The sequence below is a fragment of the Neophocaena asiaeorientalis genome, unplaced genomic scaffold (genome assembly GCF_003031525.2).
Source record: "Neophocaena asiaeorientalis asiaeorientalis breed wild unplaced genomic scaffold, Neophocaena_asiaeorientalis_V1.1 scaffold399, whole genome shotgun sequence".
Classification (NCBI taxonomy): Eukaryota; Metazoa; Chordata; class Mammalia; order Artiodactyla; family Phocoenidae; genus Neophocaena; species Neophocaena asiaeorientalis.
This window is the reverse complement of record NW_020173964.1, coordinates 3,792,555-3,809,297: the sequence shown is the minus strand read 5'-3', so window position 1 is coordinate 3,809,297 and position 16,743 is coordinate 3,792,555. Positions and strand designations below refer to the sequence as shown.

General features: G+C 36.9%; 1 protein-coding gene across 2 annotated transcripts in view; it reads left to right on the top strand.

The window, feature by feature from the left end:
- The window catches only part of RGS7BP (regulator of G protein signaling 7 binding protein), a 114,728-nt gene that overhangs the window by 56,071 nt on the left and 41,914 nt on the right, over nucleotides 1-16,743 (top strand). The gene's annotated exons all lie outside the window — the stretch shown is intronic.

The following is a 16,743-nucleotide window of genomic DNA, read 5'->3' as shown; positions in this document are numbered from 1 at the left end:
GACCATAAATAGAACATTCCTTACTTTGTAAAACAAACACACTTTTAAATATATTAAACATGAAGCAGCCTAAACCTAACAAAATAGTATTTTCTAAATCAATTAAACCAGAATAAAATCATATCTGCAATTTCTCAAACAAAATGCTCACCGAAATGATATTTTATTTTGTTGAAACCCCAGTTATTTCCACCTTGTCTCTGTATTGGGATTTCCATTTATTTGTTATCATCGTTCTAGAATGTGACCCCTTTTGCCAACACAATACTAAAATAGACAAAGATTACTCTCTACAGAAACATACTTTGTCTTAAGGATGTTTATGAGAGTCAGCCTATATCAGAACAATAGAGTGTGCTTCAATTCATTTTCAGACATCAAGTATTCAGAAAAAGTATTTCAGATCAGCACTTGGCTAATAAGACCAAAGGGATTTTTTTCCATGCAGCTTCTGATCTTTTTTAAATCAGCATCATACAGTGTGCTTTGCTGCAATTTTTTGTGAAATATTGCATCTTTCTTTTCTTTCATTATATATTAAGCAATTAATATTGAATTAATTAGTCCATTACATATTAGCATACTATTCTTTGTAGTTAATCTAAAATCCTTCACTTTTTAAATTTTAGGACAATTTTTCAAGTCTTCCAATTAAGTATCATCTTGTTCACAAATAGTTTCTTTTTAAAATGTATTTGTTAACCTGACACCCTCATATTACGTTTACCAGTGTACCCAAACAGTATCAGGTTAACGTATCATCTCCATGTCTGATATCTTACAAACTTGACCTTTTCTCCTTAATCAGAATCTGGATATGCAACTTTGTCAAATATTTTTGAAACTTCAATGCATCTCTTCATCTCTTATCTACAGAATTCATTTTCCTTATTTTTAAGGTATATCTTAAAGCAAATTACCTCCACACTCAATAAACTATGTTTTGATGATCACAAAATGTTGATAATGTGGTCTAATGTAAAGATTATATCCCCTGAATAACAGTTCCCCAAATGATATTTTAAAATATACATATTAGGAAAATTATCTTTTTTATTTTTAACTCCTTTTTCTTCTATCAATTCTGATTATTTTTCCTAAGCAATATTTTCTAAATAGCCTTCCAAAATTCATTCAGTTTTCAGCCTATATTAGCTACTTCTGACATATTTTTGATTATTTGGCCTTTCAAGTAGAATGTATATTACTGCATTCCAGGGGTTTTTCCTTTTTCTTTTTCTTTTCTTTTCTACTCCCCCACCCTATTTTTTTTTTTTTTTTTTTTTTTTCTCCCCCCCCCCCCTTTTTTTTTTTTTTTTTTTTTTTTGCCTTTGCACTAATTTCTCAACAAAGCAAATTTTTTCTTTGCTTTTGTAAAACAAACATTTAAAAATATAACTGGCCTAATATGCCTAACACATCTTCATATTTAATTTCTTCTACACATGAAGCAATTATGTGATCTGATTCAACATAATCAGGAATCAGAATTTCTTCTTTGTGGTCTACATCAAATTTTTACAGCTGGGTCTGAATTTAAATTGAAGATTTTTATGGACTTTTAAATGTTGCTTTTTTCTTTCTAAGGTGGCTGTTGATGGTTTTATCTATTTGGAAGCTTTTGATTCTGTTTTGAAGTAACATGGTCATGGTATAGTGGTAAATGCTCAGATAATCTTAAATCAGGGTATTTTTGTTTCAAGTCTCGTATTGTTCAAAGAAAAATAAATGATCAGGATTCACTTTTTTTCCTCTCCTAATGATGGCTTCCATGGAAGAATCAATGTCAAATTCAAACCTGCAAACATAACACTTTAATGCTAGTTCTTACATTAATGAATCTCTGGTGCTTTTGTTTTTTAGCCTTTTTATAGTTTTTTTGTAGTTTCTCTTTTTGTAGTTTCACAGTTAATCTTACAGATGACCTAGTATTACTTGAATTTGTAGACCTTCCTTTCTTCCTTCCTTCCTCCCCTTCCTCCCTTCCTTCCTTCCTTCCTTCTGTGGAAAAGGTAGTCCATGCATAATGTACCAGCAGCACAAGTAACCACGATGTTTACTTGACTTGGCCTTCTAAGAAATTATAACCAGGATTTACTCTGCTATTGTAGTGTAAAAGCAATACTTCTCAGGAATATACAGATAAAGTTCTGCTGAAAATGAGAACAAGCTTAAATTGTAAAACACAAAGAACCTAGCAAAGGTAAGAATAACATGCAAAATAAACAGTAGGATTTTAACTCTCCAAGAACTTTAGTTAATAGCATTACCTGATAATGACTTAGAGTATGCATGTCTTAAATCATAATAAAGGCACAAAAGAAGAATTAAAAACATGGGACAAAAGAGGGTATGTAGAAAGACCAACTATATTTGGAGAAGAACTCACTCCAGACATGAAAAATATGATCCTTAAAATGAAAACCTAATGGATAGATGATAAACAGCTAAAAAGAGTTAACCGGAAGATGGATCTAAGGAAAATGCTGAGAATGCAACAGAGAAAAGTACAGAAAATATAAAAGAGGGGTTAAGAAGACATGAAGACTAAAATGAGACAGCCCAACATATTTCTAATAAGAGTATCAGAAAGAGAAAATAGAATGGAATGATACAACAGGACCCAAGGAAAAAGGAAGACCTTAAGAGCAACCAGCGAGAAAAGACATTACCTACGGAGGAACTACAATTAAACTGAAAGCAGGTTTCTCCACAACAAAAATTGAGGCCAGATGCCAATGGAATAAAATGTGTAGCAGATAATAGGCACACACACACACACAAAATGAGCAAAAAACCTTGCTACCTCTCAGTGGATTGTTTTCTTATGAACTGAATGAGTTTCATATATTATTCAAACATCTTTGTCCATTTTACTCAGTGCAATCACTGTTTGCATCTTTCTCTTGTTTTAATACTAATTTAGTTTTTATACAGGCGAACCTGTTAATCTTATTAAAATTGTTTTAAACCCTCGAACAAGAAACTGTAAGTAAAAATGCAGAAATATTTTAATGCTTATTAAAGAAATACAATGGAAAAAATTGTACTGAAATTCTAGGGGATACAAATTAGAAAAAAAAAAGGAGTATATGAAATTAGTAGGAACTATTGCCAGAAATAAATACAGTGCATGGGATTTATAGCAAAGACTTCAGCCTAAAATAGACAAAGGGCATAAACACACGATTGGAATAAGCAAACATGAAGGAAAAGATTCAACTCTGCTAATAGGTGATAAAGCACATGGTAAAATAATATATAGAATCTTACACAGTGTAAATTAGCAAAATGTCAAAAAATAATTACATCCAGGTTTGGTAGTAGTTCTGCAGTGAAATTGTTATACTTATATAATGCTGGAGACATTGAAATTTAGATTTACATAAAATTAAAAATTCAGGAAGGACTGGGAGTTTGGGAATAGCAGCTGTAAACTATTATATATAGGATGGATAAACAAGGTCCTACTGTATAGCACAGGGAAGTGTATTCAATATCCTGTGATAAAGCATAATGGAAAAGAATATGATAAAGAATGTATATATATGTATAACTGAATCACTTTGCTGTACAGCAGAAATTAACACAACACTGTAAATCAATTATACATCAATAAATTTTTTTTAAAGTTAAAAATTCAGTTCCTCAGTCACATTAGCCTATTTCAGAGGTTCAGCAGCCACATGAAATGAGTGGTGCTCAGCGCAGAAGACTGTTTCCATCATTTCAGGAAGGTCTGCTGAACAGTGCTGCTCTGGAGGACAGACATTTGGTTTTTCTAACCCTCATTACCATGTTGAAATTATTTAAAATGGGAAAATGTTTACGATAGGGTGATAAGTTAAAAAAAAAAAAAAGAAATACAAAATTGGCCTACAGTTATTTTAACTGAGTAAAAGCAAATACCCAGATAGTCAAAGTTTAGAAAATTTGTCATGAAAGTTAACTTAGATACATTAAGATGTGGGATTTGGGCATAATTTGTTTTTCATCTAAAAATGATTTTAACTTTGTCATAATACTATTTTCTCATTTTCAGAGAGCAAACAAATATAATACTGCTTGATGCTTGGGAAAATTGCCTTACAACTTCTGACTCTGTTTTCTAAGTCTTTCTCTTGGCTCCATGTAGACTGGGTGATTACTTTGCTTTATCCTTGCGATTATTTTTGACATTGTTCCTTTCTGGTAGAACACTGCATGCTTGACATAAAAAACTCCGTGTGTGCCTCTGTGTGTGTGTGTGTGTGTATGTAAAAGCAAGGATAGAATGGTGAAAAAAGATAAACATTTCAAGATTTGTATCTTTAATTACACGACATGTTTAAATTGCAACAGAAATTGCCTTTCATAATTCACAGGTGAGGGAAATGAATGTGTGTATATCACTCAGAGACTTCACATATTCATGTTGGGAAATGTAACTTAAGCACACACTAGTCAAAGTAATCAACTTGGAAAAGGAATGACATTCTTCACAAAGAGTAGCTGCACTGTTTATAAAAAATAAAAACAAGACAGAGAGAAATGGTAGTGTAAAAATTAAATAGAAATTAATTCCTAAATAAACAAATAAATAAATATTTCCTGTCCACCCAAACCCCTGGGAAAGAATGGGCTAAATTCCATGTTTCACTGCAGGTTTAGCAGCCAGCATGCATAACCTTCCACCATGAAATGTAGTTAAGTCCCCACACAGAATTGTCCCCATTGGTCCTTTCCCTCTGTCTTCGTGTCAGCCAGGCTTCTATTATTCTTCCATTTCCTGCCTGGATCAACTTTTCCAGTTTCCCTGTTACACTCCGCTGAAGGATGTTTCCCACCCTTGCAGCAGGTCCAGAGAACACAAGCAGGATTTTTACCTTTCACAAAGCCAGAGAGGAGCTGTCTTTACTTTGCACTGAGACTGCAGGCCCCTGTCCATGCCACAGCCTCACAACCATCAGCTGTAGGCACATTTGGTTTCTGTTATGAGTCTCTGGAATATTAGTAGTGTGAGCTGGAACATAATTTTATGCATTCCCTGCCTTTCCCACTGGTTTCCAAATGAGCACCCCTGTAAGGGATTTGTTCAGAGCAGGAGGTAGAGGTTATCATCCTTGCCCTTGCCCGAACACTGTCACTTTCCAGTCATCTCAGCATTTGGGGGCTCTTCATTAACTCATATACTAATTTGTAAAGTCGCTGTTACTGCACTTCCTTTGGTTTGCCATAAGATGTCAGTTTGTATTAAGAGTGTTGCGATGTGAGTTCAAAGACAAGAAATGAAAGAAGGCCAAAATGAAGCAAAACTTTTAAAACAAGACGTTTTTAAAATTAGGATAAAGCCTTGCCCAGTAAAGCCTGGAGAGCAAACCAAATAGGATTTTCAACTGAATGCTCACCCTCCAGGAGGCCTCTCAGAAGAATCTGCCAAGCCATGCTTGGCTTCTCAGGGGTGTCTGCCATGTGGGATGCTGTATCACTTCAGTCCTGGAGCCTCCCATGGTCTTCCATCTGCTTAAGTTTGAGCTAAGGTGTGGGTTTGGATCTACTTACTAAGATTTCCTTAATGTGTATCTGGAATGTTATCTGAAAACATTTTTCTCTCTTTGTGCCTGGAACATACTTGGATTCCATTAAGCGACTCTTTTGCTTAATGAAATCATCTCTGTGGCTGTGTGTTATGATTTGGGGGTTCTCCACAGGGTCGTCTGCTTTAAATATCAGCCTTTCTACTGGCCATCGTTATTGCTTCTTTCCATTGGATGCTGCATACCAACCCTAAGGGGTAAGGCTGTATTAGGCTAACCTGTTGCATCTCAAAGTGTGTTTCCTAGATCAGCTGGGAATTATTAGAAATCAAATGATCAGGCCACAACCCAGACTGTAGGGATGGAGCCCAGCATACTATGGTTTAACAAGCCTTTCAAGTGATCCTAATGCACATTAAAGTTTGAGAACCTCTGATCTTAGCCTGTGGGCTTCAAACGGTGCGCAAGATGATCTGAAAGAAAATATTATAACTTTATATTTTATGGTCTCTTTTTCTAATTCCTATTTTTTTACATTTTAATATGCCCAATATGTTAATATCATTATATATGTATGGTTTATCAACAAATACATGTATAGTAGGAGTGCATACTTAATTTTTTTATGGGTAGGGTTGTATGATATACAAAGTATGAAGACTACTTGTCTAACTATAACATTTTAAAACTCTTACGGTCTAAGTCTGTTGAGCCATTAGCCACCAACAATGTCATATATTTATCTCACTGCTCACTTCTAAAATGCTTTGCAAATAATCTCTAGTGTTTATTCCTCCTCTTGTGCAGAGAACTCTCACATTTATAATAAAGAGCCGTCTGCATTACATGCTGGAGACTTCTCCCTCTCGGTAGGCAAAAGAGAGAATAGTGACGGCCCATGAACAGCATCAAGGGCACCTCCCCACTCCCCACTCAATCCATTCATGTTTGTGCATCAGAAAAGAGCACAAAAAGCCAGAAAGAGAACTCCATACCCAATATTTAACACACGCTTTCCCCACTCTCATTGCTCTGCTTAGATGGAGGGACCCCTGGGGGCTTAGGGGACACACTGTCCTCACTGGCAGTCTTCCCCGCTCCCCCCACAAACACCAGCTTGCACTAGCCTGGCATGCATCCTGTGTTATACACTTATGCTCCCTTAGTGTTATGCATTTCCCTGAGCCAGGCAGAAAATATCACTGTGCACTTATTATAAATGGAAAAATTGAAGAACTAGGAGTAGGGCCAACTTAAGCTACAATAATTAAGGGCCTCAACAAATAAAAAGTAGAAAAAAAGTTACTTCATTCCTAGCACAATATTTTGCATAAAGTATGCTCTCAATAACTATGCATGAGATGAGTGACAAAGATATAAATACAGTTCGGTTCCTGAGCACTCAGTTCTGGTAATATTACAGAGTACTTAAAAGCATAAATTTAGGTTTGAGTCTTATCACTGTGATTACAATTAGTTTGACCTTGAGCAAGTTCCTTAACCTCTCTTAAACTTCGTTCCTTCAATCTGTAAGCTAAGGATAAGGACAGTAACTACTTCACAGATTCATTGGGAGAATTAAATGAGATGTAAGTGCTTGGCATGGTATCTGGCACCTAGTAAACTCCCATGAAATGTTCTTTTTATTGCACTTTGCTAATGCTGAATCAAATGCCAAGAAATAATAAAGCGAGTTCCTACCCTCAAGTCCTGTGACAGTGAAGCCCACGACTCTTTTTGTTTTTTCCTAGCTAAAGGCTAATGATCTTACATAACTCATACTATTTTAAAAATCAGAAGTAATGCCTCTATTGGAGAGACTGATCTAAAGATTTGTTAATCACTCTCTCCTGCCCATATGTCTGTCTGCTTGGAAGAGCTATTTCTGTTCTTGAGCTGACTATTGGCAGGGGTGCAGAGTCCTTTCATTCTGTTTCACCTAATGGCACATTATACTTTACCATTAAGAAAGAAAAAAAAAAATTATATGCAGATCTCCATGATGGAGCCATTAAGGTGAAAACCCGATGGCAGTAAAATGATACCACATCAAGGAAGAAACAAAAGACTGCAAGTTTCCTGTCACTGTTCAGAAAAACCAATGTCTTAGGGGAGACTTTACAATATGTTATCACCAAATAAAAACACCATAGGATAATAATGGGAGTTTCCATGAACTCTTAAAAAAGGACTCCAGAAAAAGTGCCGCTTTCCTTCTTTTTTTCCAGATTCTCCCTTTGTTAATAGCAGGAAATCAATAAATATTATTTGAATTAATAATTAAATAGGAAAAAAGCCTGTAACAAAGTTGTAAAGATGTCTAGGCATTACATGCAGAATTGCCTCCCTGGAATACTTCCCCCATTCATTTGTACTTGTTATGACCATATAATTCCCATCTATTATTTCACTTAAATCTTTTCAATAATGCTATGAATCAGGTATTACTATCCTAATTCAATTTTTGAGGCACCGAGAGGTTCAGAAAGTTGCCTGAGATCACATAGTTATAAGTAATGAAATCAAGATCTAAACCCAGAACTGTCTGTTGCAGGACCACTTAAGCTTTATATGGAGGTTGGAAGGTGGCCTTTATGTTAATATTTTTTCTTTCTTTGAGAAAACGTGAGCTACTGCTGTAAAATGGGCTCTCCCCCTCAGGTAGTCAGACTACCGTTGCTTCCTTCACTGACTTGACCACTCTGAAGGTACTAGCCTTGCCCCTTTGAGAACACTACATGTAACACTTGGATTCATACATGGTCAGCCTTGAGCATTCAGTTTGATTCATTTAAACAATCATGGATTGAGAGCCTTCAGTGAGCCAGGCACTCTGCTAAGTGCTTGGGGAACAGAAGTAATGGATAAAACTTCCTGCTCTTGGGGATATTAATCTGGAAGGAAATATACCAAAACATTAATAATGGATACCTCTGGTATTAGTATAAGTCATCCTTTCCTTTTTTTTTTTACTTATCTACATAAAATGTCTGTTAATATATATTATTTTTATAAAACAGCTTAAAGAAAAAAAAAGAAGGCTGCAAGAAAGGAAATTCTTAAGAAACCAATCTCTAATTGTGAAATGGAGCTGGTGATGGCAGAACCAATCACTGTAATTCCAGCCTCAGCTTCTTCATGTCATGTAGGCGCTACTTTTTAAGGCTGCCTTGGTGAACTGTTTAATTGAGAATGTACTATGTACCAGACAATCGTTAAGTGTTGGAGGTTATGGAGATAAATAAGATAAACTTTCTGGCCTCAAGGAATTTATAGTCCAGTGAAAAAAACTCATGGTAGTATATGATATTTTCCATGTGTATAGATACTGGTCTCTTCTGTTTGCATAAAGCTTTTGCCTTTTTGTAGAAAATAGCTGTTACATCTGTCGTAGAAACGCACATTAACATATTGTCATGAAGTGTCATCTTTTGAGAGTTATGCAAAAAATACAAATTATCATTGCATGCCAATAGAAAGACAGAATAACACGAGAGAATCCCATTAGGTATAATGTTTGAAGAACTTCTAGCATTGGGTAGGAGTCTGAAGTTGGAAAAGTAGACTGCAAAATGCTAAAAAAGTTTTAACTCTTCTCAAGATCCTTCATGTAAACTGAAAAACGAGCCAGAGAGCTAAACTGGCAGCACTGAAGCTCTGGCACATAGGAGGAGCTATATGTATTTGCCATTGTTATTTATATGATAAACAGACGCCATCTTTCTACCCTTTTCCTAAATGCTCCCCAAAGAGCCTTCCTGGTTTAATCGTTTCGTGAGGCTAAAAAAAAGAAAGAATTTCAGGCCTGTGTGGGCTATATTTTGGACTCTCATGACGTTTTGTCACCTCTCAGGCCATCACTCTAGATAAACAGTCTCTCACATATAAGAAGAAGCCACAACCACAATGGATTTGACAATTAGTTACTCTATAACTATATATATTAGTATATGTAACTATACTGAATTGTCATCATTAGATATTAAAGTACTGATCAACATTTTGTGCCGTCCAGTTAAATGAGATGAGGAAATTTCTTTTTCTTTTCATCAAAAACTCTCTTTTGGATTAATTGAATAAGTTAAATTTGGTCAGCCCAGTTACCTCAGGTTGTTTTAAAGTCATGTCATTGTTCTGGCAATATTGATGAAGCCTATAGCTTTAGCTAAAGAAAAATATAGCATCACCTAGCTTAATGACATAATTAAGAATGAGGAGCTAATCGCTTCTCAGCCTTTTCACTAAGATCAAGTGAAGAATGAGGAGCTAGGGCTTCCCTGGTGGCGCAGTGGTTGAGAGTTCGCCTGCCGATGCAGGGGACGCGGGTTCGTGCCCCAGTCCGGGAAGATCCCACATGCCGCGGAGCGGCTGGGCCCGTGAGCCATGGCCGCTGAGCCTGCGCGTCCGGAGCCGGTGTTCCGCAACGGGAGAGGCCACAACAGTGAGAGGCCCGCGTACCGCAAAAAAAAAAAAAAAAGAATGAGGAGCTAAATGCCATTTAGATAAACCAACAGTTTAATATGTTGAACCCTAAAATTCCAGTGGATAAAAGCAGGAATTAACCAGTTGCCGCAATTAATGACCCAGACTTTGAATATAATGAAAATTAATGAGCTGAATTCTTTCCAGTGTAACACATGATCACTGAATGATAACTGATCTTTGAAGATAATTGCTACCAGGTGAAAATAATAAGCATCAGAGGTTGAAAATCTTGATTTTTGATGCAAAAAAGTATTTTCTCATTAAAATGTGGAAACATATATATATACTTCTCTAATTTAAATATAAATGTAAATATGTATATACTTGTATACTTAAAAATAAGCTACAGTCAGTGGGATAGGGCTGGCTGTCGCCATGTAACCCATGGTGCTGACTTGTCATCTCAGCACAGACTCCACCAGCCACAGGCTTCCATCTGCTAGCTGTAAGAATCACAAGACCTGGAGAGCCAAGGCTTAAAGAGCTGTTTGCAGACCCCACATAAGTCCCAACCAGAGACCATAAAGAGAAAAACACTGAGAAAATCAGAGGGAAAAATGGAAAGGCCAAAAGACCCTCAAGCCAAAAAGGATGGAAGGTTGGGAGAAGAAGCCAAGACAGAATAAGATATTTTATTCTGGAAATGGAAGGAATAGTGCCTTGTAAATGTTAGTTTTCTCCTGATCAATAAGCATGAGTTTCAGGTATCAAGAAAAAAAGTTATGATGTTCAGTCCATTAACTCCTTCAACCTCAGATGCCCTGGGATATGCCCAAAAAGGCCCTTCAGCATCACAAAGGTCACCACCTGCTCCCAGCTCTCCTCAGTAATGCCTTAAACAGTAACATTTAAGACGAATAAAAGATGATTTACAATTCAATAGTAATATTTTTAGTCTTATTTCATTGTAAGTATCACAATGTCAGGAAACTGATGGCTATTGATTTTTTTGAAAATGCTTAAATATGTTTAAATATAGGTTTTACTTTTTTTTTTTTTTTTTGCGGTACGCGGGCCTCTCACTGCCGTGGCCTCTCCCGTTGCGGAGCACAGGCTCCGGACGCGCAGGCTCAGCGGCCATGGCTCACGGGTCCAGCCGCTCCGCGGCACGCGGGATCCTCCCGGACCTGGGCACGAACCCGCGCCCCCTGCATCGGCAGGCAGACCCTCAACCACTGCGCCACCAGGGAAGCCCGGTTTTACTCTTTAAATAGGAAAAAAAATGAACAAGGTGCTTGGTAATGCTACCCATTATTTATCAACTTCTCAACTGGGTCATGGGGAAATGTCAAAGGTCCTGCCAGAGGGCAGACCAAAACAACAGGGAGATGAAGACCAGAATACAGCCCTAAATCATAAAAGGTGTGGCCCCTCTGAGGCCTGTTGCTTTGCAAAAGGTATGCAAAGTAGCTACCAAAAGATAATTCTATTGCACTACAGGTTTTACTCTTCTGTTAAAAGTCAAGTTTCATTTCTGACTGAACCCAAATAGCACCAAGGCAGAATTTGATCCAGACTCGTGTTCAATGGCCAGGAAAGTCACCAAGCCATATGTTCCCATGAAACTGACATGCGGTGAAGTGAGGGGATTACTGCAATTACTTCTTCAAAGGCTCCTGGGGGGAGCCAAACTTGCTATGACTCTCTGTGAAGAAAATACAGGAGGTTACCACTCAAAACACAAGTTTCATAAAAATTCACTAAAAGGAAGATTATGAGAAAATTGGAGACAAAAGAGAGAGTCAACTATTATTATATAAAGATACCTTGAAAAATATCTTGTTTCTGTTCTTCTGCTTAACTGGGCTCCTCTATCTATTGCAGGGCTTATTTTGTTATGAAAGAGTATAGTCATTTAGTAGGTACCTGCCATCTGTTCTGTGTTTATGAACTTGCATAGACCTTGTAATTACATTTTAAGAATTTGAAACCTAAACTAATAACTGGGTCTCACACACGCACATGCACACACAGACACACACACTTGTGCCCTCTCTGCCCTCTGACTATTCACTGATTATGTAAACTCACAGAGCCTCCTTGAGAAATCTCCTTCATGAAACCGTATGAAGGCTGGGCTCTGAAGCCTTCACTGAATTTGGCACAGAATTAGGATATATCCTTGTATAAGTGGAATCTATCTGAGAGGAAACCACTGGGGGTATTTGAAGAGATATCCCGGAGATCACTATCCTAGGGTAGGTCAGTTAATCCCTTTCCTCCCCAGCTATTTGCTCTGAAAAATAAAGCAAAGAATATCATCCCTTTCCCTCATCCCATTTGGTTCCGAGTCTTTCCTTAACAGCCAACAGAGGTGGTTCTGAGAAGAACTACTTGGATATATTTTCTGCAACAGGAGTTCTGGTTTCCATCTCTGCTAGCTGACAACCCCCAAGTGTTTATCTGTCATCACCAAAGTCTGTGAAATGCTGAGTGGTTGTCAATGGGGTCACACCTTTCTTTCTCAGCCTAAGGGTATGTTTATTTAACCAAAGTCTCCTTCAGCTCCATATATGGTAGCTGTAAACAATATTTTAGAATGGCAGAGAAGTTTTAATACTAAAGATTATACACAACCATAAGGCTTGTGTATAAGATTATACACAACTTTGATGTATTTAGATGGATTGCAGCCAACTTCTAACAATCCTTCACAGTTTTTACTTGTTTTCCCATACATGATCTCATTTGATCCTTGCACCAACCGTGAGATACTTTGGTTGTGAATAGTTGTTATGCCTATTTCACAGCTGAGGAAACTGAGTCTTGGAGAACTTAACGTGGTTTTCCTACAATCACAATTCTACACAGCAAAGTCTATATTTAGAGCTAAGTTTTCTGACTCCGGAATCCATTTTCCTTTTATTATGTCTTTCTGCCTTCATCTAAATATATAAACCACTGCATTAGGGACAGACTTTCAAAATAACAAACATTTTGCTGGTTTTCAAGAAGCTATTAGCAGCTGCACAAAACACCAAGTCTGGCAAGCTTGGCAAAAGAGCAGACAGATGCAGGGCCAAGGCATTTCATAACCAAAATCCCCAGTAGGCTCACCCCTGAACTTGACCTTACTAGTCATAAAGCTTCCCAGTTGTTTTGTTCAATTTATGCCAAGTTATACTTGCTTTACCACACATCTATCTGTATGTTCATCCCTCTATCCCTCCGCAATCTGTATTTTTTTTCTGAAGTTGCAGACATCAGGACACTTTACACCTAAACAGTTCAGCATACTTATCTTTGAGTGGAGTTCAATATTTGCCTATGGTTCTTTTTTTTTAAATTTCATTTATTTATTATGCCTCAATTGAAAGCGTTGAAAAGGATAAAGGAGAGGATATACAATATGTAAAAGAATAGTGCTTATAACTTAATTTAAAGTCATCTTAACATCAACTTCCGTGTGAAACATGCTTTAAAACATCTTAATACAAAATTAAGGAATAAGTGTTTTGTAATATACTGAAAATCTCTCTGACTACAATTTTCTCTTTCTTTCTTTACAGTTAAGTAATACTTTCCAGGTACATGTTGCAAAAGCTTCGGGACAAACTTTGAACTCATCTGTACTTTCCTTTATGAAATATCACTGCCTGTGGTTCTTTTATAAAAAATGAAATTTGCATATAATCCAATGCACAAATCTCAAGTGTACCATTCAATAAGTTTTGCCAAATGTGTACACCCAGGTAACTCAAACTTTTATCTAGATATGGAATACTACCCTCACACTAGAAAGTTCCCTCTCATGTCCCTTCCCAGTCGATACTCTCTCCACCACTGTTCTAATATTTATCACTACGGATTAATTTTATCTGTTCTAGAACTTCATATAAATGGAGTCATACAGTATTTACTCTTTTGTACAAGGATCTTCTCACTCAAGATTATGTGTTTGAGATTTATCAATATTGTTCTGTGCATAAGGAGTTTACTCCTTTTAATTATTGACTATTATCCTATTGTAGAAATATTCTAGTTGCTTTTCTTTTTAATTGAAGTATAGTTATGTACGATATTCTAGTTTCTTTATCCACTTTCCTCTTGACAGACACCCAGGCTATTTCTAGTTTTTAGTTATTCTAAATAAAACTACTATGAACACTCTTTAAAAGATCTTTTTATGAACAGATTTTCATTTCTCTTGGGTAAATACCTGGAAGTGGAATTGTCAGGTCATAGGGAGGTATATGTTTAGTTTTATAAGAAACTTCCAGAACTTTTTTCAAAGGCGTTGTACCATTTTAACTCCTACCGACAATGTACGAGATGTTGTTCCATATCATCATCATTTGGCATTGTCAGTCTTTTTAATTTTAGTCATTCTGGTGGGTGTTCATCATATTACTTTTGAATTACAAAATAAGAATATTCACATTATGGGCTTCCCTGGTGGCGCAGTGGTTGAGTGCGCCTGCCGATGCAGGGAACACGGGTTCGTGCCCCGGTCCGGGAAGATCCCACGTGCTGTGGAGCGGCTGGGCCCGTGAGCCATGGCCGCTGAGCCTGCGCGTCCGGAGCCTGTGCTCCGCAACGGGAGAGGCCACAACGGTGAGTCCCAACGGTGAGAGGCCCGCAACCCAAAAAAAAAAAAAAAAAAAAAAAAAGAATTTAAAAAAAAAGAATATCCACATTAGCGAGCATTTCCATTATCAAGGGGTGACTTAGGCGATGTCTGTGTTCTTGTCCCCCTGTTAGTACACCAGTGCAGGTCTCTTAAGTCCTAATATTAAGACATTAAATCCTGTTTCTCATCCTTAAAGAGTTGATTGAAAGATTCATAACTTGGCAGTTACTTTAAACGTTTTTGGATTCAACTTGAGCTCTAAATCACTGAAATATTGTCGAAGTTAATTTTTAGGGTGTTTTTCTATTAATACTTAGGCTTTCAAATTAATCAAAATGATCAGGTTAGCTCCTGACTTCTGCTTAATAGAAAAATAAATAAATAATCACACCTAAGTCACTAACTTATGACATTTCTTTCACTGAATTAAATGAGCATCACCTCAGGGTGACTCTCATAGACCTCAACTGGATTAATAAGAGTAAATCATTTTAGACTAAGCATCAGTCACACATGGTAAAGTTACCTCTAAGTTAAGTTGCTTCCGTTCCTGGAGTAAGTATGTAGGCCTAATTTTGTTTCAATGTGAAATCTCCCCTAGGCCTTATAACTCATCCCTAGGAAGTTTCAAGTTTCCACGTTGTTGTTTTCTTGACTTTTCCTCCATTCTCCAGGCTCTGACTCTTGTTCACTTGTTATAAAAATAACCTAAATGCTCTTAATTCTTCTCAAAAATGTATTTCAGCCCACTGATCATATTAGATGTATTATAACCCATTCAGCAATTTTTCATTTAATGAACTTTTAGTAATCAGTAGCAGTAATACAGCTTAGAGCTCTTAAAGTGGGAGAAATAAATTGTACAAGACCTGAGGCTAATGTAGCCTAGTCAAGGCATTGGGAAACACTAACACAAAAGATAACTTGCCCATTGCTCTTTGACTAGTTTCTTTCTTTCTCTATACTTCAATTTTCCAAGATGTTAGAGGATAATACATGAGCATATGTAAGAATTTTTTAACCAGAAAATTTATAACGCAACTTTAGCATCAATTAATTTTTGTTAGGCTGATTTGGCAGCATCCATTCAGTTTCCTCCCATAACATGTAAGAAGGGCAAAATTGTTCCACAGTTTAGAGAATCTCCGTTGGTTACAGAGGCATTAAGAAGCTGGCACCCAAGGAAATGATAGGAGTTAGGCATTTTAATCTCTGTTCTGACATGCCTTTTTTTCAAAAGCACTTAATACATTGCTTTGTCTCTCACAGTCCAGCTGTAAAATAATATATTGGCTCTAAAGATTTGTTAATACAGTAATCATTTGTTTAAATTACATAAAATGTCATATATATATATATGAAGTTTGCATATTTTTGGAACTAGGCCACAAAACACATATTTTGTACTTCTGAAAAAAAGAATACTCCATGGTTTGGAACGATACTGTACTGGCTAATTGCCCCATTCATCAAATGTACAATACATACCACAGACTCTTTATAGTTTTTTTTTTAATCTGCATATGAGCCACTAGGGCCAATGTTATGCCTAGGTGAAAATAAGCAGCTATGATGGAAATGATGACGCAGCACGGAAAAGACCTGCCTGCTTTAAAATATTTTCCCTCTAGCCTGTCTTTGTGACATTACCTTCAGATTTTTCTATCAAAATCAATGTTAGCAGGTAATATACCAGGATCACTTTTTATTATGTGAACCACTGATGCCCATTATTCCTTCAGAGTCTGGCAGGGCCATGAGGAGAGGGGAGGGGACAGACGCAGAGACATTTTGAAAGGCTGAAGATGATATGAAATAATGAGGCGTTGTGTGTGTGTGGCAGAGGGATGGGGGAGAACTCCAGCGAGCAGGAGGATAGCTTGAGGGTGGAAAGTACCTGCGGGAAGAAGCTCTGCAAGAAAATCTGGGACTTCCGCCAAAGATATACTTGATTCCAGTGTTGGCCTAGGGCTGGACCCATGAGACATAGATGAGAAAGTAATATAGGCTCTTATTTTTCAGATAAAGCCAAATTTTGCATATAAGCTCTTTTGAGGTCCTTTGTTCTGACACAGGAAAGACATAGAATAACTTTGCAAGCATCATTCATACTCAGAGAAAGAATTCTGCATTTTCCTGTGTTATATAAGCCATATTGTTGAATAATGCTGG